This window comes from Schistocerca nitens, chromosome 1 (assembly GCF_023898315.1).
Source record: "Schistocerca nitens isolate TAMUIC-IGC-003100 chromosome 1, iqSchNite1.1, whole genome shotgun sequence".
Lineage (NCBI taxonomy): Eukaryota > Metazoa > Arthropoda > Insecta > Orthoptera > Acrididae > Schistocerca > Schistocerca nitens.
In genome coordinates, this window is record NC_064614.1 from 1,120,600,148 (window position 1) to 1,120,625,599 (window position 25,452).

The 25,452-nt window shown below is 46.6% G+C and overlaps 37 non-coding genes across 37 annotated transcripts; all 37 read left to right on the forward strand.

The window, feature by feature from the left end:
• Positions 1-2,001: 2,001 nt before the first annotated feature.
• Trnat-ugu (transfer RNA threonine (anticodon UGU)) lies at positions 2,002-2,073 on the forward strand. The gene has a single exon. It is a non-coding gene; the product is annotated as a tRNA-Thr (tRNA).
• Positions 2,074-2,320: 247 nt separating this feature from the next.
• Trnat-ugu (transfer RNA threonine (anticodon UGU)) lies at positions 2,321-2,392 on the forward strand. The gene has a single exon. It is a non-coding gene; the product is annotated as a tRNA-Thr (tRNA).
• Positions 2,393-2,639: 247 nt separating this feature from the next.
• Trnat-ugu (transfer RNA threonine (anticodon UGU)) lies at positions 2,640-2,711 on the forward strand. Its single transcript has one exon. It is a non-coding gene; the product is annotated as a tRNA-Thr (tRNA).
• A 247-nt stretch (positions 2,712-2,958) lies between these two features.
• Positions 2,959-3,030, forward strand: Trnat-ugu (transfer RNA threonine (anticodon UGU)). The gene has a single exon. It is a non-coding gene; the product is annotated as a tRNA-Thr (tRNA).
• Positions 3,031-3,277: 247 nt separating this feature from the next.
• Trnat-ugu (transfer RNA threonine (anticodon UGU)) lies at positions 3,278-3,349 on the forward strand. Its single transcript has one exon. It is a non-coding gene; the product is annotated as a tRNA-Thr (tRNA).
• Positions 3,350-3,596: 247 nt separating this feature from the next.
• Positions 3,597-3,668, forward strand: Trnat-ugu (transfer RNA threonine (anticodon UGU)). Its single transcript has one exon. It is a non-coding gene; the product is annotated as a tRNA-Thr (tRNA).
• Positions 3,669-3,915: 247 nt separating this feature from the next.
• Positions 3,916-3,987, forward strand: Trnat-ugu (transfer RNA threonine (anticodon UGU)). Its single transcript has one exon. It is a non-coding gene; the product is annotated as a tRNA-Thr (tRNA).
• Positions 3,988-4,234: 247 nt separating this feature from the next.
• Trnat-ugu (transfer RNA threonine (anticodon UGU)) lies at positions 4,235-4,306 on the forward strand. Its single transcript has one exon. It is a non-coding gene; the product is annotated as a tRNA-Thr (tRNA).
• Positions 4,307-4,553: 247 nt separating this feature from the next.
• Trnat-ugu (transfer RNA threonine (anticodon UGU)) lies at positions 4,554-4,625 on the forward strand. The gene has a single exon. It is a non-coding gene; the product is annotated as a tRNA-Thr (tRNA).
• Positions 4,626-4,869: 244 nt separating this feature from the next.
• On the forward strand, positions 4,870-4,941 carry Trnat-ugu (transfer RNA threonine (anticodon UGU)). The gene has a single exon. It is a non-coding gene; the product is annotated as a tRNA-Thr (tRNA).
• A 247-nt stretch (positions 4,942-5,188) lies between these two features.
• Positions 5,189-5,260, forward strand: Trnat-ugu (transfer RNA threonine (anticodon UGU)). The gene has a single exon. It is a non-coding gene; the product is annotated as a tRNA-Thr (tRNA).
• Positions 5,261-5,507: 247 nt separating this feature from the next.
• On the forward strand, positions 5,508-5,579 carry Trnat-ugu (transfer RNA threonine (anticodon UGU)). Its single transcript has one exon. It is a non-coding gene; the product is annotated as a tRNA-Thr (tRNA).
• A 247-nt stretch (positions 5,580-5,826) lies between these two features.
• Positions 5,827-5,898, forward strand: Trnat-ugu (transfer RNA threonine (anticodon UGU)). The gene has a single exon. It is a non-coding gene; the product is annotated as a tRNA-Thr (tRNA).
• A 247-nt stretch (positions 5,899-6,145) lies between these two features.
• Positions 6,146-6,217, forward strand: Trnat-ugu (transfer RNA threonine (anticodon UGU)). Its single transcript has one exon. It is a non-coding gene; the product is annotated as a tRNA-Thr (tRNA).
• Positions 6,218-6,464: 247 nt separating this feature from the next.
• On the forward strand, positions 6,465-6,536 carry Trnat-ugu (transfer RNA threonine (anticodon UGU)). Its single transcript has one exon. It is a non-coding gene; the product is annotated as a tRNA-Thr (tRNA).
• A 247-nt stretch (positions 6,537-6,783) lies between these two features.
• Positions 6,784-6,855, forward strand: Trnat-ugu (transfer RNA threonine (anticodon UGU)). Its single transcript has one exon. It is a non-coding gene; the product is annotated as a tRNA-Thr (tRNA).
• A 247-nt stretch (positions 6,856-7,102) lies between these two features.
• On the forward strand, positions 7,103-7,174 carry Trnat-ugu (transfer RNA threonine (anticodon UGU)). Its single transcript has one exon. It is a non-coding gene; the product is annotated as a tRNA-Thr (tRNA).
• Positions 7,175-7,421: 247 nt separating this feature from the next.
• On the forward strand, positions 7,422-7,493 carry Trnat-ugu (transfer RNA threonine (anticodon UGU)). The gene has a single exon. It is a non-coding gene; the product is annotated as a tRNA-Thr (tRNA).
• A 247-nt stretch (positions 7,494-7,740) lies between these two features.
• On the forward strand, positions 7,741-7,812 carry Trnat-ugu (transfer RNA threonine (anticodon UGU)). The gene has a single exon. It is a non-coding gene; the product is annotated as a tRNA-Thr (tRNA).
• Positions 7,813-8,059: 247 nt separating this feature from the next.
• On the forward strand, positions 8,060-8,131 carry Trnat-ugu (transfer RNA threonine (anticodon UGU)). The gene has a single exon. It is a non-coding gene; the product is annotated as a tRNA-Thr (tRNA).
• Positions 8,132-8,378: 247 nt separating this feature from the next.
• On the forward strand, positions 8,379-8,450 carry Trnat-ugu (transfer RNA threonine (anticodon UGU)). The gene has a single exon. It is a non-coding gene; the product is annotated as a tRNA-Thr (tRNA).
• Positions 8,451-14,389: 5,939 nt separating this feature from the next.
• On the forward strand, positions 14,390-14,461 carry Trnat-ugu (transfer RNA threonine (anticodon UGU)). The gene has a single exon. It is a non-coding gene; the product is annotated as a tRNA-Thr (tRNA).
• Positions 14,462-14,708: 247 nt separating this feature from the next.
• On the forward strand, positions 14,709-14,780 carry Trnat-ugu (transfer RNA threonine (anticodon UGU)). The gene has a single exon. It is a non-coding gene; the product is annotated as a tRNA-Thr (tRNA).
• Positions 14,781-15,027: 247 nt separating this feature from the next.
• Positions 15,028-15,099, forward strand: Trnat-ugu (transfer RNA threonine (anticodon UGU)). The gene has a single exon. It is a non-coding gene; the product is annotated as a tRNA-Thr (tRNA).
• Positions 15,100-15,346: 247 nt separating this feature from the next.
• On the forward strand, positions 15,347-15,418 carry Trnat-ugu (transfer RNA threonine (anticodon UGU)). Its single transcript has one exon. It is a non-coding gene; the product is annotated as a tRNA-Thr (tRNA).
• Positions 15,419-15,665: 247 nt separating this feature from the next.
• Positions 15,666-15,737, forward strand: Trnat-ugu (transfer RNA threonine (anticodon UGU)). Its single transcript has one exon. It is a non-coding gene; the product is annotated as a tRNA-Thr (tRNA).
• Positions 15,738-15,984: 247 nt separating this feature from the next.
• Trnat-ugu (transfer RNA threonine (anticodon UGU)) lies at positions 15,985-16,056 on the forward strand. The gene has a single exon. It is a non-coding gene; the product is annotated as a tRNA-Thr (tRNA).
• Positions 16,057-16,303: 247 nt separating this feature from the next.
• On the forward strand, positions 16,304-16,375 carry Trnat-ugu (transfer RNA threonine (anticodon UGU)). Its single transcript has one exon. It is a non-coding gene; the product is annotated as a tRNA-Thr (tRNA).
• Positions 16,376-16,622: 247 nt separating this feature from the next.
• On the forward strand, positions 16,623-16,694 carry Trnat-ugu (transfer RNA threonine (anticodon UGU)). Its single transcript has one exon. It is a non-coding gene; the product is annotated as a tRNA-Thr (tRNA).
• A 247-nt stretch (positions 16,695-16,941) lies between these two features.
• Trnat-ugu (transfer RNA threonine (anticodon UGU)) lies at positions 16,942-17,013 on the forward strand. Its single transcript has one exon. It is a non-coding gene; the product is annotated as a tRNA-Thr (tRNA).
• Positions 17,014-17,579: 566 nt separating this feature from the next.
• Positions 17,580-17,651, forward strand: Trnat-ugu (transfer RNA threonine (anticodon UGU)). The gene has a single exon. It is a non-coding gene; the product is annotated as a tRNA-Thr (tRNA).
• A 247-nt stretch (positions 17,652-17,898) lies between these two features.
• Trnat-ugu (transfer RNA threonine (anticodon UGU)) lies at positions 17,899-17,970 on the forward strand. The gene has a single exon. It is a non-coding gene; the product is annotated as a tRNA-Thr (tRNA).
• Positions 17,971-18,217: 247 nt separating this feature from the next.
• Positions 18,218-18,289, forward strand: Trnat-ugu (transfer RNA threonine (anticodon UGU)). The gene has a single exon. It is a non-coding gene; the product is annotated as a tRNA-Thr (tRNA).
• Positions 18,290-18,536: 247 nt separating this feature from the next.
• On the forward strand, positions 18,537-18,608 carry Trnat-ugu (transfer RNA threonine (anticodon UGU)). The gene has a single exon. It is a non-coding gene; the product is annotated as a tRNA-Thr (tRNA).
• A 247-nt stretch (positions 18,609-18,855) lies between these two features.
• Positions 18,856-18,927, forward strand: Trnat-ugu (transfer RNA threonine (anticodon UGU)). Its single transcript has one exon. It is a non-coding gene; the product is annotated as a tRNA-Thr (tRNA).
• Positions 18,928-19,174: 247 nt separating this feature from the next.
• Positions 19,175-19,246, forward strand: Trnat-ugu (transfer RNA threonine (anticodon UGU)). Its single transcript has one exon. It is a non-coding gene; the product is annotated as a tRNA-Thr (tRNA).
• A 247-nt stretch (positions 19,247-19,493) lies between these two features.
• On the forward strand, positions 19,494-19,565 carry Trnat-ugu (transfer RNA threonine (anticodon UGU)). The gene has a single exon. It is a non-coding gene; the product is annotated as a tRNA-Thr (tRNA).
• The last annotated feature ends 5,887 nt before the right edge of the window (positions 19,566-25,452 follow it).

Sequence of the window (25,452 nt, forward strand, 5' to 3'; positions counted from 1 at the left end):
ACTACGTCAGCTGAAGATATTCAAGTGCCTTGGAATTGATTTTCAGAGTAATATTCGGCACACCATTGCAACCAACTATCGAAAGCTTCTACGGACTATTCGTGCCAGCATACGGGAACACAGTGTACGGAAACTAAATGAAATTCAGAAAGTAACGGTCGCAAATGTCTACCTCACCTCGAAACTCAATTACATCGCTCAAGTTTTACCAATGTCTGCACTCACTGCAAAACGAATCATGTCAGCATTAGGACAGTTTGTCAGCCGTCACCACATTTTTAAGGTTCAGTTTGACACCTTAACGCTTGCCACAGAAAATGGTGGCTTAAATCTTGTCGATGTTGAAAAGAAGGCGCAGGCTTTATATATATCAACAACTTTCCACCAATGGAAACACTCAGCTGATAGTCTCGCTGCTCACCTGCTTACTGAGATAGCTCCGGCCGACCTCAGTCCACCTATCACGGTGCAACATATTCCAAACGGACTTTACCACTTAAAATGGTTTTTACTGGAGTACAGTTATGTACACACAAGAATCCCCGAACAAGAAATGAAGACAGTGAAACACGTGTACCAGGAACTCATGAAAGATAAGAAGAAAAATAACATTGAAGAAAAATACAACTTTTACGACTGGAAGGTACTCTGGGAGAACATCCATTGTCCGTATTTGCCGTCAACACTGAAAGCCACTTGGTATTTCGCAGTTAACAGAAAATTGGCAACTAACTCCAAACTACATAACATACACCTCGCAGAATCACCCTTGTGCACAACGTGTAATTTAATGGATACTGATGAACACAGGTTTGTGTGCGACAACATAAAAGATATATGGGAATATATCACGAACAAGTTAGCACTCATTAGTAGAACATCGCCCAGATATATAACACCTGCTGCCTTTCTGACGCCGGACGATACCCCGTACCCACGGACGAGAAGGAACGCACTAAACTGGTTAAAAGCCGCTACTGTACATTACTTATTTACAAAAGAAGACAAGAGTAAAGAAGACTTCTGTGTCTATCTTACAACTCAGCACCATATGCTAATGAAAACGAAAAACTATAAGGATAACTTCGCCAACTACCTGCTCAAAACTGTAACGTAAAAAAAAAAAAAAAAAAAAAAAAAAAAAAAAAAAAGAGAGAGACTACCACATCAATTGATTGAATTTCATGTTAACGAACATTCAGCAGCTACTCACTCAAGATCAGACGGACCATCTAGAAGGCGAATAATATGTCATGTTGACCGAACCACAAGTTACTAACTCCACTGAAGTAATCGATTGGCAAGAGATCAAGCTTCACTTCGTAAGAAGAAGAAAATTCAGTTTTCTCTTTCGAGCAATATTTTAGTTCTCTTTCAATTTCGCAGAGTTCAGAACAAAGCTTTTTATTTTAGAAGCAATGGATTTTCACTTTTCTTTTAACTTCTTTGACGTTTTCTGTTACCACAAGGCACTGGAGCCGCCATAAATTTCAGTTACTATTTCCTTAATATGGATGCTTGTATCGTAAACGACGCATGTAATCCACATTGTTTTCATTTTCCTTAAATCAAAGGCCTTTGATGCCACACCGACGAAGGTGAATTAATGGCGAGCAGAAGGACGGGCTATAAGGGGTGGATGGAGGCCCGAAAAAAAAAAAAAAAAAAAAAAAAAAAAAAAAAAAAAAAAAAAGGGGGGGCAGAGCACTGGTCTTGTAAACCAGGGGTCGTGAGTTCGATTCTCACAGGGGGCAGCACAATTTTAAATGGGCCAATGTAATACTTTGAACCGAAAATTTCCAAATAGCGAGTCTTTTCGGGCCTGAGCCAAGATCACAGATGATGATAGATGAAAGACGGCAGCACCCCGTCAGTCATCGCTGTGGACCTCAGTGGTTGCGAATTGTTGTGGCAGAGTAAATCTTTGTACGCATTTTCTAAGCTCTGAAGTGTATTTTTCTCGACGGCTGTGGTGAACGCAAAGAAGCATACACTGCAACAGCCTCCTTAGCTCAGGGGCAGAGCACTGGTCTTGTAAACCAGGGGTCGTGAGTTCGATTCTCACAGGGGGCAGCACAATTTTAAATGGGCCAATGTAATACTTTGAACCGAAAATTTCCAAATAGCGAGTCTTTTCGGGCCTGAGCCAAGATCACAGATGATGATAGATGAAAGACGGCAGCACCCCGTCAGTCATCGCTGTGGACCTCAGTGGTTGCGAATTGTTGTGGCAGAGTAAATCTTTGTACGCATTTTCTAAGCTCTGAAGTGTATTTTTCTCGACGGCTGTGGTGAACGCAAAGAAGCATACACTGCAACAGCCTCCTTAGCTCAGGGGCAGAGCACTGGTCTTGTAAACCAGGGGTCGTGAGTTCGATTCTCACAGGGGGCAGCACAATTTTAAATGGGCCAATGTAATACTTTGAACCGAAAATTTCCAAATAGCGAGTCTTTTCGGGCCTGAGCCAAGATCACAGATGATGATAGATGAAAGACGGCAGCACCCCGTCAGTCATCGCTGTGGACCTCAGTGGTTGCGAATTGTTGTGGCAGAGTAAATCTTTGTACGCATTTTCTAAGCTCTGAAGTGTATTTTTCTCGACGGCTGTGGTGAACGCAAAGAAGCATACACTGCAACAGCCTCCTTAGCTCAGGGGCAGAGCACTGGTCTTGTAAACCAGGGGTCGTGAGTTCGATTCTCACAGGGGGCAGCACAATTTTAAATGGGCCAATGTAATACTTTGAACCGAAAATTTCCAAATAGCGAGTCTTTTCGGGCCTGAGCCAAGATCACAGATGATGATAGATGAAAGACGGCAGCACCCCGTCAGTCATCGCTGTGGACCTCAGTGGTGGCGAATTGTTGTGGCAGAGTAAATCTTTGTACGCATTTTCTAAGCTCTGAAGTGTATTTTTCTCGACGGCTGTGGTGAACGCAAAGAAGCATACACTGCAACAGCCTCCTTAGCTCAGGGGCAGAGCACTGGTCTTGTAAACCAGGGGTCGTGAGTTCGATTCTCACAGGGGGCAGCACAATTTTAAATGGGCCAATGTAATACTTTGAACCGAAGATTTCCAAATAGCGAGTCTTTTCGGGCCTGAGCCAAGATCACAGATGATGATAGATGAAAGACGGCAGCACCCCGTCAGTCATCGCTGTGGACCTCAGTGGTTGCGAATTGTTGTGGCAGAGTAAATCTTTGTACGCATTTTCTAAGCTCTGAAGTGTATTTTTCTCGACGGCTGTGGTGAACGCAAAGAAGCATACACTGCAACAGCCTCCTTAGCTCAGGGGCAGAGCACTGGTCTTGTAAACCAGGGGTCGTGAGTTCGATTCTCACAGGGGGCAGCACAATTTTAAATGGGCCAATGTAATACTTTGAACCGAAAATTTCCAAATAGCGAGTCTTTTCGGGCCTGAGCCAAGATCACAGATGATGATAGATGAAAGACGGCAGCACCCCGTCAGTCATCGCTGTGGACCTCAGTGGTTGCGAATTGTTGTGGCAGAGTAAATCTTTGTACGCATTTTCTAAGCTCTGAAGTGTATTTTTCTCGACGGCTGTGGTGAACGCAAAGAAGCATACACTGCAACAGCCTCCTTAGCTCAGGGGCAGAGCACTGGTCTTGTAAACCAGGGGTCGTGAGTTCGATTCTCACAGGGGGCAGCACAATTTTAAATGGGCCAATGTAATACTTTGAACCGAAAATTTCCAAATAGCGAGTCTTTTCGGGCCTGAGCCAAGATCACAGATGATGATAGATGAAAGACGGCAGCACCCCGTCAGTCATCGCTGTGGACCTCAGTGGTTGCGAATTGTTGTGGCAGAGTAAATCTTTGTACGCATTTTCTAAGCTCTGAAGTGTATTTTTCTCGACGGCTGTGGTGAACGCAAAGAAGCATACACTGCAACAGCCTCCTTAGCTCAGGGGCAGAGCACTGGTCTTGTAAACCAGGGGTCGTGAGTTCGATTCTCACAGGGGGCGGCACAATTTTAAATGGGCCAATGTAATACTTTGAACCGAAAATTTCCAAATAGCGAGTCTTTTCGGGCCTGAGCCAAGATCACAGATGATGATAGATGAAAGACGGCAGCACCCCGTCAGTCATCGCTGTGGACCTCAGTGGTTGCGAATTGTTGTGGCAGAGTAAATCTTTGTACGCATTTTCTAAGCTCTGAAGTGTATTTTTCTCGACAGCTGTGGTGAACGCAAAGAAGCATACACTGCAACAGCCTCCTTAGCTCAGGGGCAGAGCACTGGTCTTGTAAACCAGGGGTCGTGAGTTCGATTCTCACAGGGGGCAGCACAATTTTAAATGGGCCAATGTAATACTTTGAACCGAAAATTTCCAAATAGCGAGTCTTTTCGGGCCTGAGCCAAGATCACAGATGATGATAGATGAAAGACGGCAGCACCCCGTCAGTCATCGCTGTGGACCTCAGTGGTGGCGAATTGTTGTGGCAGAGTAAATCTTTGTACGCATTTTCTAAGCTCTGAAGTGTATTTTTCTCGACGGCTGTGGTGAACGCAAAGAAGCATACACTGCAACAGCCTCCTTAGCTCAGGGGCAGAGCACTGGTCTTGTAAACCAGGGGTCGTGAGTTCGATTCTCACAGGGGGCAGCACAATTTTAAATGGGCCAATGTAATACTTTGAACCGAAAATTTCCAAATAGCGAGTCTTTTCGGGCCTGAGCCAAGATCACAGATGATAGATGAAAGACGGCAGCACCCCGTCAGTCATCGCTGTGGACCTCAGTGGTGGCGAATTGTTGTGGCAGAGTAAATCTTTGTACGCATTTTCTAAGCTCTGAAGTGTATTTTTCTCGACGGCTGTGGTGAACGCAAAGAAGCATACACTGCAACAGCCTCCTTAGCTCAGGGGCAGAGCACTGGTCTTGTAAACCAGGGGTCGTGAGTTCGATTCTCACAGGGGGCAGCACAATTTTAAATGGGCCAATGTAATACTTTGAACCGAAAATTTCCAAATAGCGAGTCTTTTCGGGCCTGAGCCAAGATCACAGATGATGATAGATGAAAGACGGCAGCACCCCGTCAGTCATCGCTGTGGACCTCAGTGGTTGCGAATTGTTGTGGCAGAGTAAATCTTTGTACGCATTTTCTAAGCTCTGAAGTGTATTTTTCTCGACGGCTGTGGTGAACGCAAAGAAGCATACACTGCAACAGCCTCCTTAGCTCAGGGGCAGAGCACTGGTATTGTAAACCAGGGGTCGTGAGTTCGATTCTCACAGGGGGCAGCACAATTTTAAATGGGCCAATGTAATACTTTGAACCGAAAATTTCCAAATAGCGAGTCTTTTCGGGCCTGAGCCAAGATCACAGATGATGATAGATGAAAGACGGCAGCACCCCGTCAGTCATCGCTGTGGACCTCAGTGGTTGCGAATTGTTGTGGCAGAGTAAATCTTTGTACGCATTTTCTAAGCTCTGAAGTGTATTTTTCTCGACGGCTGTGGTGAACGCAAAGAAGCATACACTGCAACAGCCTCCTTAGCTCAGGGGCAGAGCACTGGTCTTGTAAACCAGGGGTCGTGAGTTCGATTCTCACAGGGGGCAGCACAATTTTAAATGGGCCAATGTAATACTTTGAACCGAAAATTTCCAAATAGCGAGTCTTTTCGGGCCTGAGCCAAGATCACAGATGATGATAGATGAAAGACGACAGCACCCCGTCAGTCATCGCTGTGGACCTCAGTGGTTGCGAATTGTTGTGGCAGAGTAAATCTTTGTACGCATTTTCTAAGCTCTGAAGTGTATTTTTCTCGACGGCTGTGGTGAACGCAAAGAAGCATACACTGCAACAGCCTCCTTAGCTCAGGGGCAGAGCACTGGTCTTGTAAACCAGGGGTCGTGAGTTCGATTCTCACAGGGGGCAGCACAATTTTAAATGGGCCAATGTAATACTTTGAACCGAAAATTTCCAAATAGCGAGTCTTTTCGGGCCTGAGCCAAGATCACAGATGATGATAGATGAAAGACGGCAGCACCCCGTCAGTCATCGCTGTGGACCTCAGTGGTTGCGAATTGTTGTGGCAGAGTAAATCTTTGTACGCATTTTCTAAGCTCTGAAGTGTATTTTTCTCGACGGCTGTGGTGAACGCAAAGAAGCATACACTGCAACAGCCTCCTTAGCTCAGGGGCAGAGCACTGGTCTTGTAAACCAGGGGTCGTGAGTTCGATTCTCACAGGGGGCAGCACAATTTTAAATGGGCCAATGTAATACTTTGAACCGAAAATTTCCAAATAGCGAGTCTTTTCGGGCCTGAGCCAAGATCACAGATGATGATAGATGAAAGACGGCAGCACCCCGTCAGTCATCGCTGTGGACCTCAGTGGTTGCGAATTGTTGTGGCAGAGTAAATCTTTGTACGCATTTTCTAAGCTCTGAAGTGTATTTTTCTCGACGGCTGTGGTGAACGCAAAGAAGCATACACTGCAACAGCCTCGTTAGCTCAGGGGCAGAGCACTGGTCTTGTAAACCAGGGGTCGTGAGTTCGATTCTCTCAGGGGGCAGCACAATTTTAAATGGGCCAATGTAATACTTTGAACCGAAAATTTCCAAATAGCGAGTCTTTTCGGGCCTGAGCCAAGATCACAGATGATGATAGATGAAAGACGGCAGCACCCCGTCAGTCATCGCTGTGGACCTCAGTGGTTGCGAATTGTTGTGGCAGAGTAAATCTTTGTACGCATTTTCTAAGCTCTGAAGTGTATTTTTCTCGACGGCTGTGGTGAACGCAAAGAAGCATACACTGCAACAGCCTCCTTAGCTCAGGGGCAGAGCACTGGTCTTGTAAACCAGGGGTCGTGAGTTCGATTCTCACAGGGGGCAGCACAATTTTAAATGGGCCAATGTAATACTTTGAACCGAAAATTTCCAAATAGCGAGTCTTTTCGGGCCTGAGCCAAGATCACAGATGATGATAGATGAAAGACGGCAGCACCCCGTCAGTCATCGCTGTGGACCTCAGTGGTTGCGAATTGTTGTGGCAGAGTAAATCTTTGTACGCATTTTCTAAGCTCTGAAGTGTATTTTTCTCGACGGCTGTGGTGAACGCAAAGAAGCATACACTGCAACAGCCTCCTTAGCTCAGGGGCAGAGCACTGGTCTTGTAAACCAGGGGTCGTGAGTTCGATTCTCACAGGGGGCAGCACAATTTTAAATGGGCCAATGTAATACTTTGAACCGAAAATTTCCAAATAGCGAGTCTTTTCGGGCCTGAGCCAAGATCACAGATGATGATAGATGAAAGACGGCAGCACCCCGTCAGTCATCGCTGTGGACCTCAGTGGTTGCGAATTGTTGTGGCAGAGTAAATCTTTGTACGCATTTTCTAAGCTCTGAAGTGTATTTTTCTCGACGGCTGTGGTGAACGCAAAGAAGCATACACTGCAACAGCCTCCTTAGCTCAGGGGCAGAGCACTGGTCTTGTAAACCAGGGGTCGTGAGTTCGATTCTCACAGGGGGCAGCACAATTTTAAATGGGCCAATGTAATACTTTGAACCGAAAATTTCCAAATAGCGAGTCTTTTCGGGCCTGAGCCAAGATCACAGATGATGATAGATGAAAGACGGCAGCACCCCGTCAGTCATCGCTGTGGACCTCAGTGGTTGCGAATTGTTGTGGCAGAGTAAATCTTTGTACGCATTTTCTAAGCTCTGAAGTGTATTTTTCTCGACGGCTGTGGTGAACGCAAAGAAGCATACACTGCAACAGCCTCCTTAGCTCAGGGGCAGAGCACTGGTCTTGTAAACCAGGGGTCGTGAGTTCGATTCTCACAGGGGGCAGCACAATTTTAAATGGGCCAATGTAATACTTTGAACCGAAAATTTCCAAATAGCGAGTCTTTTCGGGCCTGAGCCAAGATCACAGATGATGATAGATGAAAGACGGCAGCACCCCGTCAGTCATCGCTGTGGACCTCAGTGGTTGCGAATTGTTGTGGCAGAGTAAATCTTTGTACGCATTTTCTAAGCTCTGAAGTGTATTTTTCTCGACGGCTGTGGTGAACGCAAAGAAGCATACACTGCAACAGCCTCCTTAGCTCAGGGGCAGAGCACTGGTCTTGTAAACCAGGGGTCGTGAGTTCGATTCTCACAGGGGGCAGCACAATTTTAAATGGGCCAATGTAATACTTTGAACCGAAAATTTCCAAATAGCGAGTCTTTTCGGGCCTGAGCCAAGATCACAGATGATGATAGATGAAAGACGGCAGCACCCCGTCAGTCATCGCTGTGGACCTCAGTGGTTGCGAATTGTTGTGGCAGAGTAAATCTTTGTACGCATTTTCTAAGCTCTGAAGTGTATTTTTCTCGACGGCTGTGGTGAACGCAAAGAAGCATACACTGCAACAGCCTCCTTAGCTCAGGGGCAGAGCACTGGTCTTGTAAACCAGGGGTCGTGAGTTCGATTCTCACAGGGGGCAGCACAATTTTAAATGGGCCAATGTAATACTTTGAACCGAAAATTTCCAAATAGCGAGTCTTTTCGGGCCTGAGCCAAGATCACAGATGATGATAGATGAAAGACGGCAGCACCCCGTCAGTCATCGCTGTGGACCTCAGTGGTTGCGAATTGTTGTGGCAGAGTAAATCTTTGTACGCATTTTCTAAGCTCTGAAGTGTATTTTTCTCGACGGCTGTGGTGAACGCAAAGAAGCATACACTGCAACAGCCTCCTTAGCTCAGGGGCAGTCGCGCCTGAGACACCGTGCTGATCGGACGTATTAAGTGCTCCGCTCCGACACGTGTTTACAAGTCGTGATTACTACTTAACTTTCTCTTTGACCGTGAAGTGTTCTGATTTGTGTATATTGATCTCGAGTTTGATTTTTGTTCTTGTGTTACTCTAGCGGTTCAACCGCTAGCTATAGTTTGCAATGTCCAGGTTATTTCCGCGAAAGTGTACACTCCGTTTTGATTTCGACAAGTCTACCCGTTACGTGCAGCCTAGTTCCTTGGAAATACATGATTGGATTGTGGATGTTATTAGGATTACCTCTGATCAGGTGCACACTGCGTATTATGATACCGAGCAATATTGTTTCTTTGTCAAATTGCTGAATCCTGTGTTACTGGAAAAGATTATGACGACCCACGGAGGGAGAGCTGTTTTTCGGCACCGGGACGAGTCTGTAAGTACTGTGCTCATTTCCAATGCCGACGTAGAGTATACCAATGTGCGTATCTTTCATTTACCCCCTGAAGTAGAAAATTGTTATCTGAAGGAGGTTCTGTCTAAATTCGGGGATATCAAGCAGATTCGAAACGAACGGTGGTCGAACCAGCACAGGTTACAATGTTACAGTGGCGTCCGATCTGTAGAAATGCATATAAAGCAAAATATACCCTCCCATATTACCGTTTGTGACTATAGGGCTCACGTTACTTACAGTGGCCAACCTCCCACGTGCCATATCTGTAATGAGAGTGGTCACTTGCGTCAGGACTGTCCCAGGCGAATGTTTGTGCTAAAGAATTCGCTGCAGCAGCGTAAACGGCTTACGTTGGCTGATGTAGTGGCAGCTAAACCTATGATAGAGCGTGAGGTCCCTAGTTCTGACGTACCTTCGGAAGAGCTACAAGAAATTCGCCCTGAAGAGTTTCCGGCTCTGGTTAGGAGAGATAATGGCGCTAAGCCACCAGCGAAAGTCGATGCCACGACTAATAAGAGGCGTCGAACTTGTGACAGCCGTGACTCTGATGATGACACATTCAGTACGCACGAGACCGCGGAACCGGACGTCCGGGGAACCGCTTCGGACGCAAAGGTTATAACCGGTGCGGCAATTGTGGACGATTCTTCTACCGCACTTTCAAGCGCCGATACTTCCGTAGATGCCGTTCAGTTACCACAGGCTCATGTCTCAGAACTTCCGCAACAGCACACTCAGGAAGATCAACAAGTAGGTGTGGCGCACGTGTCTGCTGGAAGTACACACATTGCGGCTCGCTGTGATGGTATACAAACACTGTCTCCAAGCGCGGACGGTATACAACACGTGGCAGCCGCTCCGGCCCTGGCCTCAGAACAACACGAATGTCAACAACTCCATGACGGTATACAAACACAGCAGCCCGGGACTGTCAGTGACAACAAAGAGCTTCGGGCAGCGAGTATTGCCAAACAAACTGATAGTGAACGTGGTGGCTCAGCTGATCGCTCGCCAGAGGCTTCGGCGCCTCCGCTCCCGGCGCAAGTTTTGTCAGGAGAGAAGCTTGACATCACCCAAGATCCTCCCACGCCTCCGACTGCAGCGGTGCTACACAGTGTCCGTCACAGGATCCGAGTGCCGCCCAATGTTAATGCTGTCCGGAAAAAGAGTAAAAACAAAGACGCAAGAGAACAACTCAGTGACGTTCCAGACACGAATTCCGCGGCCGCTACTACGATGGAATGGCATGGAGATGTGGACAACTAAAGGCAGTTGATCCCTCTTTCTCTCAGAAGTCCGGTTATTATGTCACAGGCCTATACGATCACGACCCTCAATATTAATAAAATCAGATCAGAAGTGAAACTGAATGCATTAAAACAATATCTGTATGAGTCAGGAACTGATATAGCACTTTTGCAGGAGGTGTCCATGCCACTTTTTACTATTCCTGGGTTTGTCGGAATTACGAATTTTTCCCCGGAAACGACTGTGGGGACCGCAATCTTAATTAGAGAAGGGATTCCAGTTACTGAGATTGACAAATTGGAATCGGGTAGAGGGGTGGGGATCACCGTTTACGGCGTCACCATCATCAACTTGTACGCACCTTCTGGCAATACCTATAGAGCAGAACGAGCTACTTTTTTTCGGGAACATATACTCTATTTATTTAGGAAAAATCCCCGACGACTTATCATTGGTGGTGATTTTAATTGTGTCTTATCCCGGAAAGATCAGTCCCCAAATTTTAATTATTCGTCTGAATTAAAGCGCCTCGTGACAGACCTAAAACTTAAAGATGCGTGGGAAATTCGGTACCCGACGTTGGTGCGCTTCACTCACATCGTCGCGAATTCCTGTAGCAGAATCGACAGGATTTATGTTTCCGACGTTTTCGAGAACGATTTATTAAAAGTAGAGACGATCCCCTCCAGTTTCTCCGATCACAGTGGTGTCATCGCGTGCCTGAAATTACTTCCACAACCCACACGATGGTATAAAAATCAATGGAACCTGAATGTGTCTTTGTTAACGGATGTTGAGCTGGAGGAGGGGGTGCGTCGGGCTTGGGAGCAGTGCTTGCGCGCTACTAACAGATTTCGTAGCACTATAGAGTGGTGGACTCTGCAGGCAAAGCCGAAACTGCGAAATGTCATCATGCACTTCGGAATTGAAAGGGCGGCGGAGATCAAAAAGACGATGGAATTTTATTACACAATCTTACGGGACCTGTACGATCGTGCAGACGCGACGACTACCAGAATCGACGACATTCGGAAAATTAAGGCAAAATTAATCAGTCTGAAGAGGATGCAACTGGACGGCCTTAAGATAAAATCTAAAGTGACGTCGGTCAGAGATGATGAAGCAGCCGCTCTGTACCACCTCGTCAAACATACAAAGAACAGGAGGCGGACTTTTATTGATGCCCTGAAACTCGAGGATGGAAGAACGATTGACACTCAGCGAGAGATTGTCAACGCTCTGCACGAATATTATGTCCACACCTACGCATCAGCGGCTCTACACGACGACTGCTATGATGGACTGTTTAGCGCCATTTCATCTACCGTAACAAGGGAAGAAAATGACTCCATCTCGTTAGCCTTCAGTAATAAAGATATTTTGGAGGTCGTCAGCAGTTCGCCACTTAAGAAATCCCCTGGCCCTGATGGCTTACCAGTTGAATTTTACAAGCACTATTGGCACATCATCGGGGACAAAATTACTCAAGTCGTGAACGAAGTCTTGCAAGGAACGTCTGTCCCACCCGTCTTTAAGGAATGTAAAATTGTGCTTCTCCCTAAAAACAGAGGTACTAAAGCTATCACCAATTTCCGACCAATATCGTTATTAAACTCTGATTATAAGATCGTGGCTCGCGCAATTAACGTGAGACTCATGCCGCTCACTGCTAAAATCATAGGCCAACAGCAGACATGTGCCTTTAGACGAACAATTCTGCAAACGGCTGCTTTTTACCGAGATGTCATTGCTTTATCGAGCGCTAGTAACATGAAATGTGGGCTGATCTTTCTAGATTTTTTTCAAGCTTTTGATCTCGTAAATCACGCGTACCTCCTCGAGACTCTGCAAAGATTGGGTTTCTCTCGGAACACGATTGCCATGATTACAAATGTGGCCATGGGAATCACTGCAAAACTTTCCGTTAACTCACAACTGACGCGGCCAATACAAATCAACAGAGGGGTTCCACAAGGGAGCCCCTTGTCCATGTTGCTTTTTGTACTCTCCCTTGAACCTCTGTTACAACAGTTGCAGACGAAACTCACTGGGATTACAATTTCTGGGGTCAAAAATGTAATCGGAGCCTATGCCGACGATGTGGGTGTGGTGATTCGCACTGTCGATGATGTCACCATATTAGCGGCTGAACTTCGGAAATACTGTCTGGCGTCAGGGGCGCAGTTAAATGAACAAAAAAGCAAATTTCTGAACCTCTGTGGCCTCCAGCATTTGCGTGTTGATTATGCGACACAAGTCAGAGTACACAAGGCTCTGGGGATCATGTTGACGGCGTCCTCTCTAAAGATGATAGCGGCTAACTGGCGGGATGTAGCACGTAAAATAAATGGTGCCCTAATTGATAATTACCATCGCAGCCTCAACCAATTTGATCGTATTCAACTCATCAACGCCTGTATTTTATCAAAGGCGTATTACATGGCGCAGCTTCTGCCGCTCCCTGCAGTACTTGCTAGAAATATTATGTCGAAGATAACAAATTTTATTTGGCGCGGGGAAATTTTTCGCGTATCTGCCAAAACTGCAACACTCCACCCCCTAAACGGAGGGATGGGCTTAGTCGACATCAAGAAAAAGGCAGCAGCTCTCTATGTTACAAGGACGGTCTCTATTATTAACAATTACCCTTCGGGCATTACGGCGCAATTATTCACTGCCGTCAGGCCGCAAAGTCTTGACCCCCCGCTGAACATTCAGACCATCAGTTACAAGCTCAAACACATCCGCGATTATTACTTTGCACGCAGCTACATCGGTCGAGAAGTCTTACATTCTCGACATTTAGCGGCTCCAGCAATATTGGCATACTGGCGACAACACGAAGGACCGAATCCAATTGTTACGAAGTACAGTGGCATCAACTGGGATATGGTATGGCGTAATGTCAGTTCCCGTGTCCTTACTTCAGCCTCTCGAACTGCATGGTACAAAGCAATCAATGATGTGATTAGCACCAATGAGAGGCTGCACAAAATCGGACTCAGTGATTCAACTCTCTGCCATAGCTGTCAACTGGTGGATACCGTTATGCACCGTTATACCTGCGGAGAACGTGCACGAAATTGGGGCTGGCTGAGAGAAAAAATAGCCATTGTTACCAGGACTACAACCGCCAACATACCTTCAACTATGTTGTCTCGACCCGACGTGCGATATTATCCGCCGGCGAAAAATAACGTAGTTATGTGGTTGCTGGGCAACTATTCCAGCTATGTTTTCAATAACCTTGGTGGTGACGATCACTTGGAATTCAAGATGTATATGGAAATCGAATTCGCGAAAACCTGCAGCTATCCCAATCATGGCAACAATTACGGCAATATGCTTAAAATCATATTTAATAGAATGGGTATAGGGTAAGATATGTGAGTCTAAGGGGGTGGGCACAGGCCGCGGGACTCCAGTAGTGCCGCGAAGAGGCCCCACTGCTTCTGTCTCGTGACCTGCCTCCCACACAACCCCATCTACCACCGCTCACAGACTCCACTCCAGTACACCGAAAACTGAGAACAATACTTGTGCTAGCAACGGAGCCATTTTTTTTCTAAATTTCCCCAGAAGCTATGAGAGACCAGCAAAGAAGAGTTTTTTCGTTTGTTGATTTTCCAAAAAAAAAAAAAAAAAAAAAAAAAAAAAGGGGCAGAGCACTGGTCTTGTAAACCAGGGGTCGTGAGTTCGATTCTCACAGGGGGCAGCACAATTTTAAATGGGCCAATGTAATACTTTGAACCGAAAATTTCCAAATAGCGAGTCTTTTCGGGCCTGAGCCAAGATCACAGATGATGATAGATGAAAGACGGCAGCACCCCGTCAGTCATCGCTGTGGACCTCAGTGGTTGCGAATTGTTGTGGCAGAGTAAATCTTTGTACGCATTTTCTAAGCTCTGAAGTGTATTTTTCTCGACGGCTGTGGTGAACGCAAAGAAGCATACACTGCAACAGCCTCCTTAGCTCAGGGGCAGAGCACTGGTCTTGTAAACCAGGGGTCGTGAGTTTGATTCTCACAGGGGGCAGCACAATTTTAAATGGGCCAATGTAATACTTTGAACCGAAAATTTCCAAATAGCGAGTCTTTTCGGGCCTGAGCCAAGATCACAGATGGTGATAGATGAAAGACGGCAGCACCCCGTCAGTCATCGCTGTGGACCTCAGTGGTTGCGAATTGTTGTGGCAGAGTAAATCTTTGTACGCATTTTCTAAGCTCTGAAGTGTATTTTTCTTGACGGCTGTGGTGAACGCAAAGAAGCATACACTGCAACAGCCTCCTTAGCTCAGGGGCAGAGCACTGGTCTTGTAAACCAGGGGTCGTGAGTTCGATTCTCACAGGGGGCAGCACAATATTAAATGGGCCAATGTAATACTTTGAACCGAAAATTTCCAAATAGCGAGTCTTTTCGGGCCTGAGCCAAGATCACAGATGATGATAGATGAAAGACGGCAGCACCCCGTCAGTCATCGCTGTGGACCTCAGTGGTGGCGAATTGTTGTGGCAGAGTAAATCTTTGTACGCATTTTCTAAACTCTGAAGTGTATTTTTCTCGACGGCTGTGGTGAACGCAAAGAAGCATACACTGCAACAGCCTCCTTAGCTCAGGGGCAGAGCACTGGTCTTGTAAACCAGGGGTCATGAGTTCGATTCTCACAGGGGGCAGCACAATTTTAAATGGGCCAATGTAATACTTTGAACCGAAAATTTCCAAATAGCGAGTCTTTTCGGGCCTGAGCCAAGATCACAGATGATGATAGATGAAAGACGGCAGCACCCCGTCAGTCATCGCTGTGGACCTCAGTGGTGGCGAATTGTTGTGGCAGAGTAAATCTTTGTACGCATTTTCTAAGCTCTGAAGTGTATTTTTCTCGACGGCTGTGGTGAACGCAAAGAAGCATACACTGCAACAGCCTCCTTAGCTCAGGGGCAGAGCACTGGTCTTGTAAACCAGGGGTCGTGAGTTCGATTCTCACAGGGGGCAGCACAATTTTAAATGGGCCAATGTAATACTTTGAACCGAAAATTTCCAAATAGCGAGTCTTTTCGGGCCTGAGCCAAGATCACAGATGATGATAGATGAAAGACGGCAGCACCCCGTCAGTCATCGCTGTGGACCTCAGTGGTTGCGAATTGTTGTGGCAGAGTAAATCTTTGTACGCATTTTCTAAGCTCTGAAGTGTATTTTTCTCGACGGCTGTGCTGAACGCAAAGAAGCATACACTGCAACAGCCTCCTTAGCTCAGGGGCAGAGCACTGGTCTTGTAAACCAGGGGTCGTGAGTTCGATTCTCACAGGGGGCAGCACAATTTTAAATGGGCCAATGTAATACTTTGAACCGAAAATTTCCAAATAGCGAGTCTTTTCGGGCCTGAGCCAAGATCACAGATGATGATAGATGAAAGACGGCAGCACCCCGTCAGTCATCGCTGTGGACCTCAGTGGTTGCGAATTGTTGTGGCAGAGTAAATCTTTGTACGCATTTTCTAAGCTCTGAAGTGTATTTTTCTCGACGGCTGTGGTGAACGCAAAGAAGCATACACTGCAACAGCCTCCTTAGCTCAGGGGCAGAGCACTGGTCTTGTAAACCAGGGGTCGTGAGTTCGATTCTCACAGGGGGCAGCACAATTTTTAATGGGCCAATGTAATACTTTGAACCGAAAATTTCCAAATAGCGAGTCTTTTCGGGCCTGAGCCAAGATCACAGATGATGATAGATGAAAGACGGCAGCACCCCGTCAGTCATCGCTGTGGACCTCAGTGGTGGCGAATTGTTGTGGCAGAGTAAATCTTTGTACGCATTTTCTAAGCTCTGAAGTGTATTTTTCTCGACGGCTGTGGTGAACGCAAAGAAGCATACACTGCAACAGCCTCCTTAGCTCAGGGGCAGAGCACTGGTCTTGTAAACCAAGGGTCGTGAGTTCGATTCTCACAGGGGGCAGCACAATTTTAAATGGGCCAATGTAATACTTTGAACCGAAAATTTCCAAATAGCGAGTCTTTTCGGGCCTGAGCCAAGATCACAGATGATGATAGATGAAAGACGGCAGCACCCCGTCAGTCATCGCTGTGGACCTCAGTGGTGGCGAATTGTTGTGGCAGAGTAAATCTTTGTACGCATTTTCTAAGCTCTGAAGTGTATTTTTCTCGACGGCTGTGGTGAACGCAAAGAAGCATACACTGCAACAGCCTCCTTAGCTCAGGGGCAGAGCACTGGTCTTGTAAACCAGGGGTCGTGAGTTCGATTCTCACAGGGGGCAGCACAATTTTAAATGGGCCAATGTAATACTTTGAACCGAAAATTTCCAAATAGCGAGTCTTTTCGGGCCTGAGCCAAGATCACAGATGATGATAGATGAAAGACGGCAGCACCCCGTCAGTCATCGCTGTGGACCTCAGTGGTGGCGAATTGTTGTGGCAGAGTAAATCTTTGTACGCATTTTCTAAGCTCTGAAGTGTATTTTTCTCGACGGCTGTGGTGAACGCAAAGAAGCATACACTGCAACAGCCTCCTTAGCTCAGGGGCAGAGCACTGGTCTTGTATACCAGGGGTCGTGAGTTCGATTCTCACAGGGGGCAGCACAATTTTAAATGGGCCAATGTAATACTTTGAACCGAAAATTTCCAAATAGCGAGTCTTTTCGGGCCTGAGCCAAGATCACAGATGATGATAGATGAAAGACGGCAGCACCCCGTCAGTCATCGCTGTGGACCTCAGTGGTGGCGAATTGTTGTGGCAGAGTAAATCTTTGTACGCATTTTCTAAGCTCTGAAGTGTATTTTTCTCGACGGCTGTGGTGAACGCAAAGAAGCATACACTGCAACAGCCTCCTTAGCTCAGGGGCAGAGCACTGGTCTTGTAAACCAGGGGTCATGACTTCGATTCTCACAGGGGGCAGCACAATTTTAAATGGGCCAATGTAATACTTTGAACCGAAAATTTCCAAATAGCGAGTCTTTTCGGGCCTGAGCCAAGATCACAGATGATGATAGATGAAAGACGGCAGCACCCCGTCAGTCATCGCTGTGGACCTCAGTGGTTGCGAATTGTTGTGGCAGAGTAAATCTTTGTACGCATTTTCTAAGCTCTGAAGTGTATTTTTCTCGACGGCTGTGGTGAACGCAAAGAAGCATACACTGCAACAGCCTCCTTAGCTCAGGGGCAGAGCACTGGTCTTGTAAACCAGGGGTCGTGAGTTCGATTCTCACAGGGGGCAGCACAATTTTAAATGGGCCAATGTAATACTTTGAACCGAAAATTTCCAAATAGCGAGTCTTTTCGGGCCTGAGCCAAGATCACAGATGATGATAGATGAAAGACGGCAGCACCCCGTCAGTCATCGCTGTGGACCTCAGTGGTGGCGAATTGTTGTGGCAGAGTAAATCTTTGTACGCATTTTCTAAGCTCTGAAGTGTATTTTTCTCGACGGCTGTGGTGAACGCAAAGAAGCATACACTGCAACAGCCTCCTTAGCTCAGGGGCAGAGCACTGGTCTTGTAAACCAGGGGTCGTGAGTTCGATTCTCACAGGGGGCAGCACAATTTTAAATGGGCCAATGTAATACTTTGAACCGAAAATTTCCAAATAGCGAGTCTTTTCGGGCCTGAGCCAAGATCACAGATGATGATAGATGAAAGACGGCAGCACCCCGTCAGTCATCGCTGTGGACCTCAGTGGTGGCGAATTGTTGTGGCAGAGTAAATCTTTGTACGCATTTTCTAAGCTCTGAAGTGTATTTTTCTCGACGGCTGTGGTGAACGCAAAGAAGCATACACTGCAACAGCCTCCTTAGCTCAGGGGCAGAGCACTGGTCTTGTAAACCAGGGGTCGTGAGTTCGATTCTCACAGGGGGCAGCACAATTTTAAATGGGCCAATGTAATACTTTGAACCGAAAATTTCCAAATAGCGAGTCTTTTCGGGCCTGAGCCAAGATCACAGATGATGATAGATGAAAGACGGCAGCACCCCGTCAGTCATCGCTGTGGACCTCAGTGGTTGCGAATTGTTGTGGCAGAGTAAATCTTTGTACGCATTTTCTAAGCTCTGAAGTGTATTTTTCTCGACGGCTGTGGTGAACGCAAAGAAGCATACACTGCAACAGCCTCCTTAGCTCAGGGGCAGAGCACTGGTCTTGTAAACCAGGGGTCGTGAGTTCGATTCTCACAGGGGGCAGCACAATTTTAAATGGGCCAATGTAATACTTTGAACCGAAAATTTCCAAATAGCGAGTCTTTTCGGGCCTGAGCCAAGATCACAGATGATGATAGATGAAAGACGGCAGCACCCCGTCAGTCATCGCTGTGGACCTCAGTGGTTGCGAATTGTTGTGGCAGAGTAAATCTTTGTACGCATTTTCTAAGCTCTGAAGTGTATTTTTCTCGACGGCTGTGGTGAACGCAAAGAAGCATACACTGCAACAGCCTCCTTAGCTCAGGGGCAGAGCACTGGTCTTGTAAACCAGGGGTCGTGAGTTCGATTCTCACAGGGGGCAGCACAATTTTAAATGGGCCAATGTAATACTTTGAACCGAAAATTTCCAAATAGCGAGTCTTTTCGGGCCTGAGCCAAGATCACAGATGATGATAGATGAAAGACGGCAGCACCCCGTCAGTCATCGCTGTGGACCTCAGTGGTGGCGAATTGTTGTGGCAGAGTAAATCTTTGTACGCATTTTCTAAGCTCTGAAGTGTATTTTTCTCGACGGCTGTGGTGAACGCAAAGAAGCATACACTGCAACAGCCTCCTTAGCTCAGGGGCAGAGCACTGGTCTTGTAAACCAGGGGTCGTGAGTTCGATTCTCACAGGGGGCAGCACAATTTTAAATGGGCCAATGTAATACTTTGAACCGAAAATTTCCAAATAGCGAGTCTTTTCGGGCCTGAGCCAAGATCACAGATGATGATAGATGAAAGACGGCAGCACCCCGTCAGTCATCGCTGTGGACCTCAGTGGTTGCGAATTGTTGTGGCAGAGTAAATCTTTGTACGCATTTTCTAAGCTCTGAAGTGTATTTTTCTCGACGGCTGTGGTGAACGCAAAGAAGCATACACTGCAACAGCCTCCTTAGCTCAGGGGCAGAGCACTGGTCTTGTAAACCAGGGGTCGTGAGTTCGATTCTCACAGGGGGCAGCACAATTTTAAATGGGCCAATGTAATACTTTGAACCGAAAATTTCCAAATAGCGAGTCTTTTCGGGCCTGAGCCAAGATCACAGATGATGATAGATGAAAGACGGCAGCACCCCGTCAGTCATCGCTGTGGACCTCAGTGGTTGCGAATTGTTGTGGCAGAGTAAATCTTTGTACGCATTTTCTAAGCTCTGAAGTGTATTTTTCTCGACGGCTGTGGTGAACGCAAAGAAGCATACACTGCAACAGCCTCCTTAGCTCAGGGGCATAGTCGCGCTTGCGACACCGTGCAGGTCGGACGTATCAGTGCTCCGCTCCGCCGCGTGTTCACAAGGCGTGTTTTTCCACTCATATTTCTGTTTGCGAGTGTTGTGTTATTCTGCAGTTTATATCGTTTTCCATTTGTATTTTTGTTGCGGTCTTATTGTAGCGGGTTAACCGCTCGCTATCTGCTGCAATGTCCAGGTTATTTCCGCGAAAATGTACACTCCGTTTTGATTTCGACAAGTCCACCCGATCTGTGCAACCGAGTTCACTGGAGATACATGACTGGATCGTTGATGTTATTGGGATTACATCTGACCAAGTGCACACCGCCTATTATGATACCGAGCAGTATTGTTTTTTTGTTAAATTGCTGAATCCTGTATTACTGGAGAAGATCATGACGAAGCACGGAGGAAGTGCTATTTTCCGACACCGGGACGACTCTGTAAGTACAGTGCTCATTTCCAATGCCGATGTAGACTACACGAACGTGCGTATTTTTAACTTACCCCCTGAAGTCGAAAATTGTTATCTGAAGGAGGTACTGTCCAAATTCGGTGACGTTAAGCAGATTCGAAATGAACGGTGGTCAAGTCAACATAGGTTGCAATGTTACAGTGGCGTTCGATCTGTTGAAATGCAAGTAAAGCAGAATATTCCATCCCATATACTTGTTTGTGACTATAAGGCTCACGTTACTTACATTGGCCAAACTCCGACCTGTCATATCTGTAATGAGAGTGGTCACTTGCGTCAAGACTGCCCCAGGCGCATGTTTGTGTTAAAGAATTCCCTCCAGCAGCGTAAAAGGCTTACTTTGGCGGATGTAGTGGCGGCCAAGCCGATGACAGAGATTGGGATCCCTAGTTCTGAAATGCCTTCGGAACAGCAACAAGAATTTCGCTCTGATGAGTTTCCGGTTCTGGTTCGGAGAGAAAAAGGTGCGTTGCCCCCTGCAAAACTCGATGCCGCGACCAATAAGAGGCGCAGAACTTGTGACAGCAGTGGTTCTGATAACGACACCTCTAGTGCGCATGAGACCGCGAAAAAGGACGATCGGGAATCCGGCTCGGAAACGAAAGCTCCAATCGGTGAGGCTATTGTGGACGCTTCTCCTCCCACAATTTCAAGTGCCGCTACTTCCGTGGAAGTTAAGCAGTTACCGCTGGCTAGTGCCTTAGAACTTCCGCGACAGCCAACTCAGACCGACCAACCTGTACGTGTTGCTCACATTCCTGCAGGAAGTACACACACAGAGGCCTGTGATGGTGGTACACAAACATCTCTGAGCGCCGACGGTACACATCACGTGGCAGCCGCTTCGGTTCAGGACTCACAACAAGGGGAATGTCAACAACTCCAGGAAATAATACAAACACAGCTGTCCGGGTCTGTCGATGACAACAAACAGCTGCGGGCAGAGAATGTTGCCAAACAGGCTGATAGTGCGAGTGATAGTTCAGCTGCTCGCTCGCCGGCGGTATCGCCGCGTGCGATCCCTTCGCGGAATGTGCCGGGAGAGCAGATTGACATCACCCACGACCCTCCCACGCCGCCGGCTGCGGAGGTGCTCCACAGTGTCCGCCCCAGGATCAGAGTGCAACCTAATGTAAATGCTGTGCGTAAAAAGAGTAAGAACAAAGACGCAAGAATACAACTCAGTGACGTCACAGACTCGAATTTCCCGGCCACAAATATGGAATGGCATGAAGATGTGGCCCTTTAAAGACATTTGCTCCTTCCGCCTCTGCAACGTACTGCCATTATGTCGCAGGCCTATACGATCACGACATTAAATATTAATAAAATCCGGTCGGAGGTGAAACTGAGTGCCTTAAAACAATATCTCTATGAGTCGGGAACAGATATCGCTCTTTTGCAGGAGGTGGCCATGCCACATTTAACTCTTCCTGGTTTTGTTGCTATTACTAATTTTTCCCCCGACTCGAACGTGGGGACTGCCATCTTACTTAGAGAAGGCATTCCCGCCACTCAGATTGACAAGTTAGATTCGGGTAGAGGTGTGGGTGTCACCGTTTTTGGCGTCACCATCATTAACTTGTACGCGCCTTCTGGTAGTACCTATAGAGCGGAACGAGCAAATTTTTTTAAGGAACATATCATCTATTTGTTACGGAAAAATCCCGAACGTGTTATCATTGGAGGTGATTTTAATTGTGTTTTATCCCAGAAAGATCAGTCCCCGAATTTTAATTATTCGCCTGAATTAAAGCGTCTCGTGACAGACCTCAAACTGAAAGACGCGTGGGAAATTAGGTACCCGACCTTGGTACGATTCACACACATCGTCGCGAATTCATGCAGCAGAATTGACAGGATTTATGTTTCCGACGTTTTAGAGAAAGTCTTGTTACAAATTGAAACAATACCCTCCAGCTTCTCCGATCACAGTGGTGTCGTTGCGTGCCTGAATTTGCTGCCACAACCAACGCGTTGGTATAAAAATCAATGGAACTTGAACGTCTCCTTATTAACGGATGCTGACCTAGAGGCGGCGGTGCGACGCACTTGGGAGCAGTGTTTGCGCACTACCACAAACTTTCGTAGCACCATAGCGTGGTGGACCCAGCATGCAAAGCCCAAACTGCGAAAGGTTATTATATTCTTTGGTATTGACAGAGCAGCCGCGATAAAGAAGACGATGGAGTTCTACTACACTATCTTACGCGACCTCTGTGATAGAGCCGACGCCGCGAACACCAGAATAGACGACATTCGAAAAATAAAGGCGAAATTAATCAATCTTAAGAGGATGCAGCTGGAAGGTCTTAAGATCAAATCAAAAGTGAAGTCGGTCAGAGACGATGAAACAGCCGCTCTATACCACCTAGTCAAACATGCTAAGAACAGACGGAGGACTTTTATTGAGGCCCTGAAACTAGGTGATGGCACGACTGTCGACACCCAGCGAGAGATTATCAAGGCACTACACGACTATTTTGTTGACACTTACACGTCAGTGGCTACTCACGACGACTGCTATGACGAACTGTTTAGTGCCATTTCCTCTCCCATAACTAGAGAAGACAATGACACCATTTCTTTGGAATTTAGTAATAAAGATGTTTTGGAGATTGTCTGCCACTCGCCGATCAGGAAGTCCCCTGGTCCTGACGGATTACCCATTGAATTTTACAGGAGGTATTGGCACATCATCGGGGACAAAATCACCCAATTAGTGAACGAAGTTTTTCAAGGGAAGCCTATACCACTTGCCTTTAAGGAATGCAAAATTGTGCTTATCCCTAAAAGCAGAGGTACAAAAAATATCGCCAACTTCCGCCCCATTTCATTGTTAAACTCCGATTATAAAATAGTCGCCCGTGCAATCAACACGCGAATAATGCCACTCACTGCAAAATTCATTGGACGTCAGCAGACATGTGCTTTCGGGAGAACTGTATTGCAATCGGCAGCTTTTTACCGGGATATCATTGCTTTAACGAACGTCAGTAACGTGAAGTGTGGGCTGATTTTTCTGGACTTTTTTAAAGCCTTTGACCTCGTCACTCACGAGTACCTCCTTGAAACCATGAAAAGATTCGGTTTCTTGCAGAACGCGATTGACATGATCAAAAACATGGCACTGGGGATCAACGCAAGACTTTCTGTCAACTCGCAACTAACCCAACCGATTCAAATCAACAGAGGGATACCACAAGGCAGCCCTTTGTCCATGTTACTTTTTGTTCTTTCACTCGAACCTCTGTTACTCCAACTGCAGGCGAAACTCACAGGGCTAACACTTTCAGGAAAAAAAACTGTCGTAGGCGCCTATGCCGACGATGTGGGTGTGGTTGTCCGCAATGAGAATGATGTCACCACTTTAGCGGCTCACCTCCAGCAATACTGTTTGGCGTCGGGGGCTAAATTGAATGACAAGAAAAGTAAATTTATTAACCTCTGTGGCCTCCAGCATTTGCAAGTGGGCTACGCTCAGGAAGTCAGCGTCCACAAGGCTCTCGGCGTCATATTGACGGCGTCCTCTTTAAAGATGGCGGCGGCTAACTGGAGGGAAGTAGTGCGTAAACTTAACGGTGCTCTCATTGACAATTCCCACAGAAGCCTCAATCAATTTGAACGGATCCATCTGGTCAACTCCTGTATTTTATCAAAAGCCTTCTACACGGCGCAGCTCCTGCCACTGCCTGCCGTCATTGCTAAGCAAATTATGTCGAAGGTCACCCATTTTATTTGGAGAGGGGAAATTTTTCGCGTGTCTGCCAAAACTGCGACACTCCATCCCCAGAATGGAGGGATGGGATTAGTAGATATCAAGGTGAAAGCGATGGCTCTCTATGTTAAAAGGACGGCCGCTATAATTAACAATGATCCTTCCGGCATTACAGCGCAATTATTCACTGCCGTCAGGCCGCAAAATCTTGATCCACCGCTGAATATTCAGCCCATCAGTTATCGGCTCAAACATATCAGAGAATATTACCTTTCACGGAGCTACATCAGTCAAGAGGTCTTAAATTCTCAACATTTAACTGCACAAGCGATAATAGCGGACTGGAGACAACACGAAGGAAAGAATCCATTGGCAACGAAGCTCGGTGGCATGAACTGGGATATCGTATGGCGCAATGTCAGTTCCCGTGTCCTCAGTTCCGATGCCCGCACTGCTTGGTACAAAGCCATCAATGATGTGGTTAGCACGAACGAGAGGTTACACAAAATCGGGCTCAGTGACACCCCTCTCTGTCATCGCTGCCAACTGACGGATACAGTTCTCCACCGCTACACCTGCGGGGAACGTCTCCAGAACTGGGCTTGGCTTCGAGAAAAAATAGCTCTTCTTACCAGGACTACAACCGCCAATGTTTCGTCAACACTACTGTCTCGTCCTGATGTGCAATTTTATCCGCAGACGAAAAACAATGCAGTTTTGTGGTTGCTGGGTACCTATTCCAGCTACGTCTTTAATAATTTTGGCGGTGACAATTTTTTGGAATTCAAGATGTTTATGAATATCGAATTCGCCAAAACATGCACGTACCCGAATCATGGGAAACTCTTCGGCAATATGCTTAAAATAGCATTTAATCGCATGGGCATCGGATAGGTCACCTGAGTGTACGGGGGTGAGGCCGGGCCGCGGGACACCAGTAGTGCCGCGAAGAGGCCCCACTGCTTCTGTGTCGTGTCCTGCCTCCCCCTCACACTGGGGCCTTCACTGACTTGCTGCACACTGGCTACAGGAACTTTCATTGAGTGAGATAAGAAGCTGTGTTTATGTTACGTTTATTCTTCGTGCAGCAAATCTACCTTGCCCAGGAGGGCAGTCTTTTCGTTGTCATTTTCAACATTCAACTTTATTTTCATAGAAGGTTAAGGGTTTCGTTTTTCATAGAAAAAAGTGGTTAAGAAAAAAAAAAAATTGGTTAGAGCGCAAAAAAAAAAGAAAAGATGTAAAAAAAAAAAAAAAAAAAGGGGCAGAGCACTGGTCTTGTAAACCAGGGGTCGTGAGTTCGATTCTCACAGGGGGCAGCACAATTTTAAATGGGCCAATGTAATACTTTGAACCGAAAATTTCCAAATAGCGAGTCTTTTCGGGCCTGAGCCAAGATCACAGATGATGATAGATGAAAGACGGC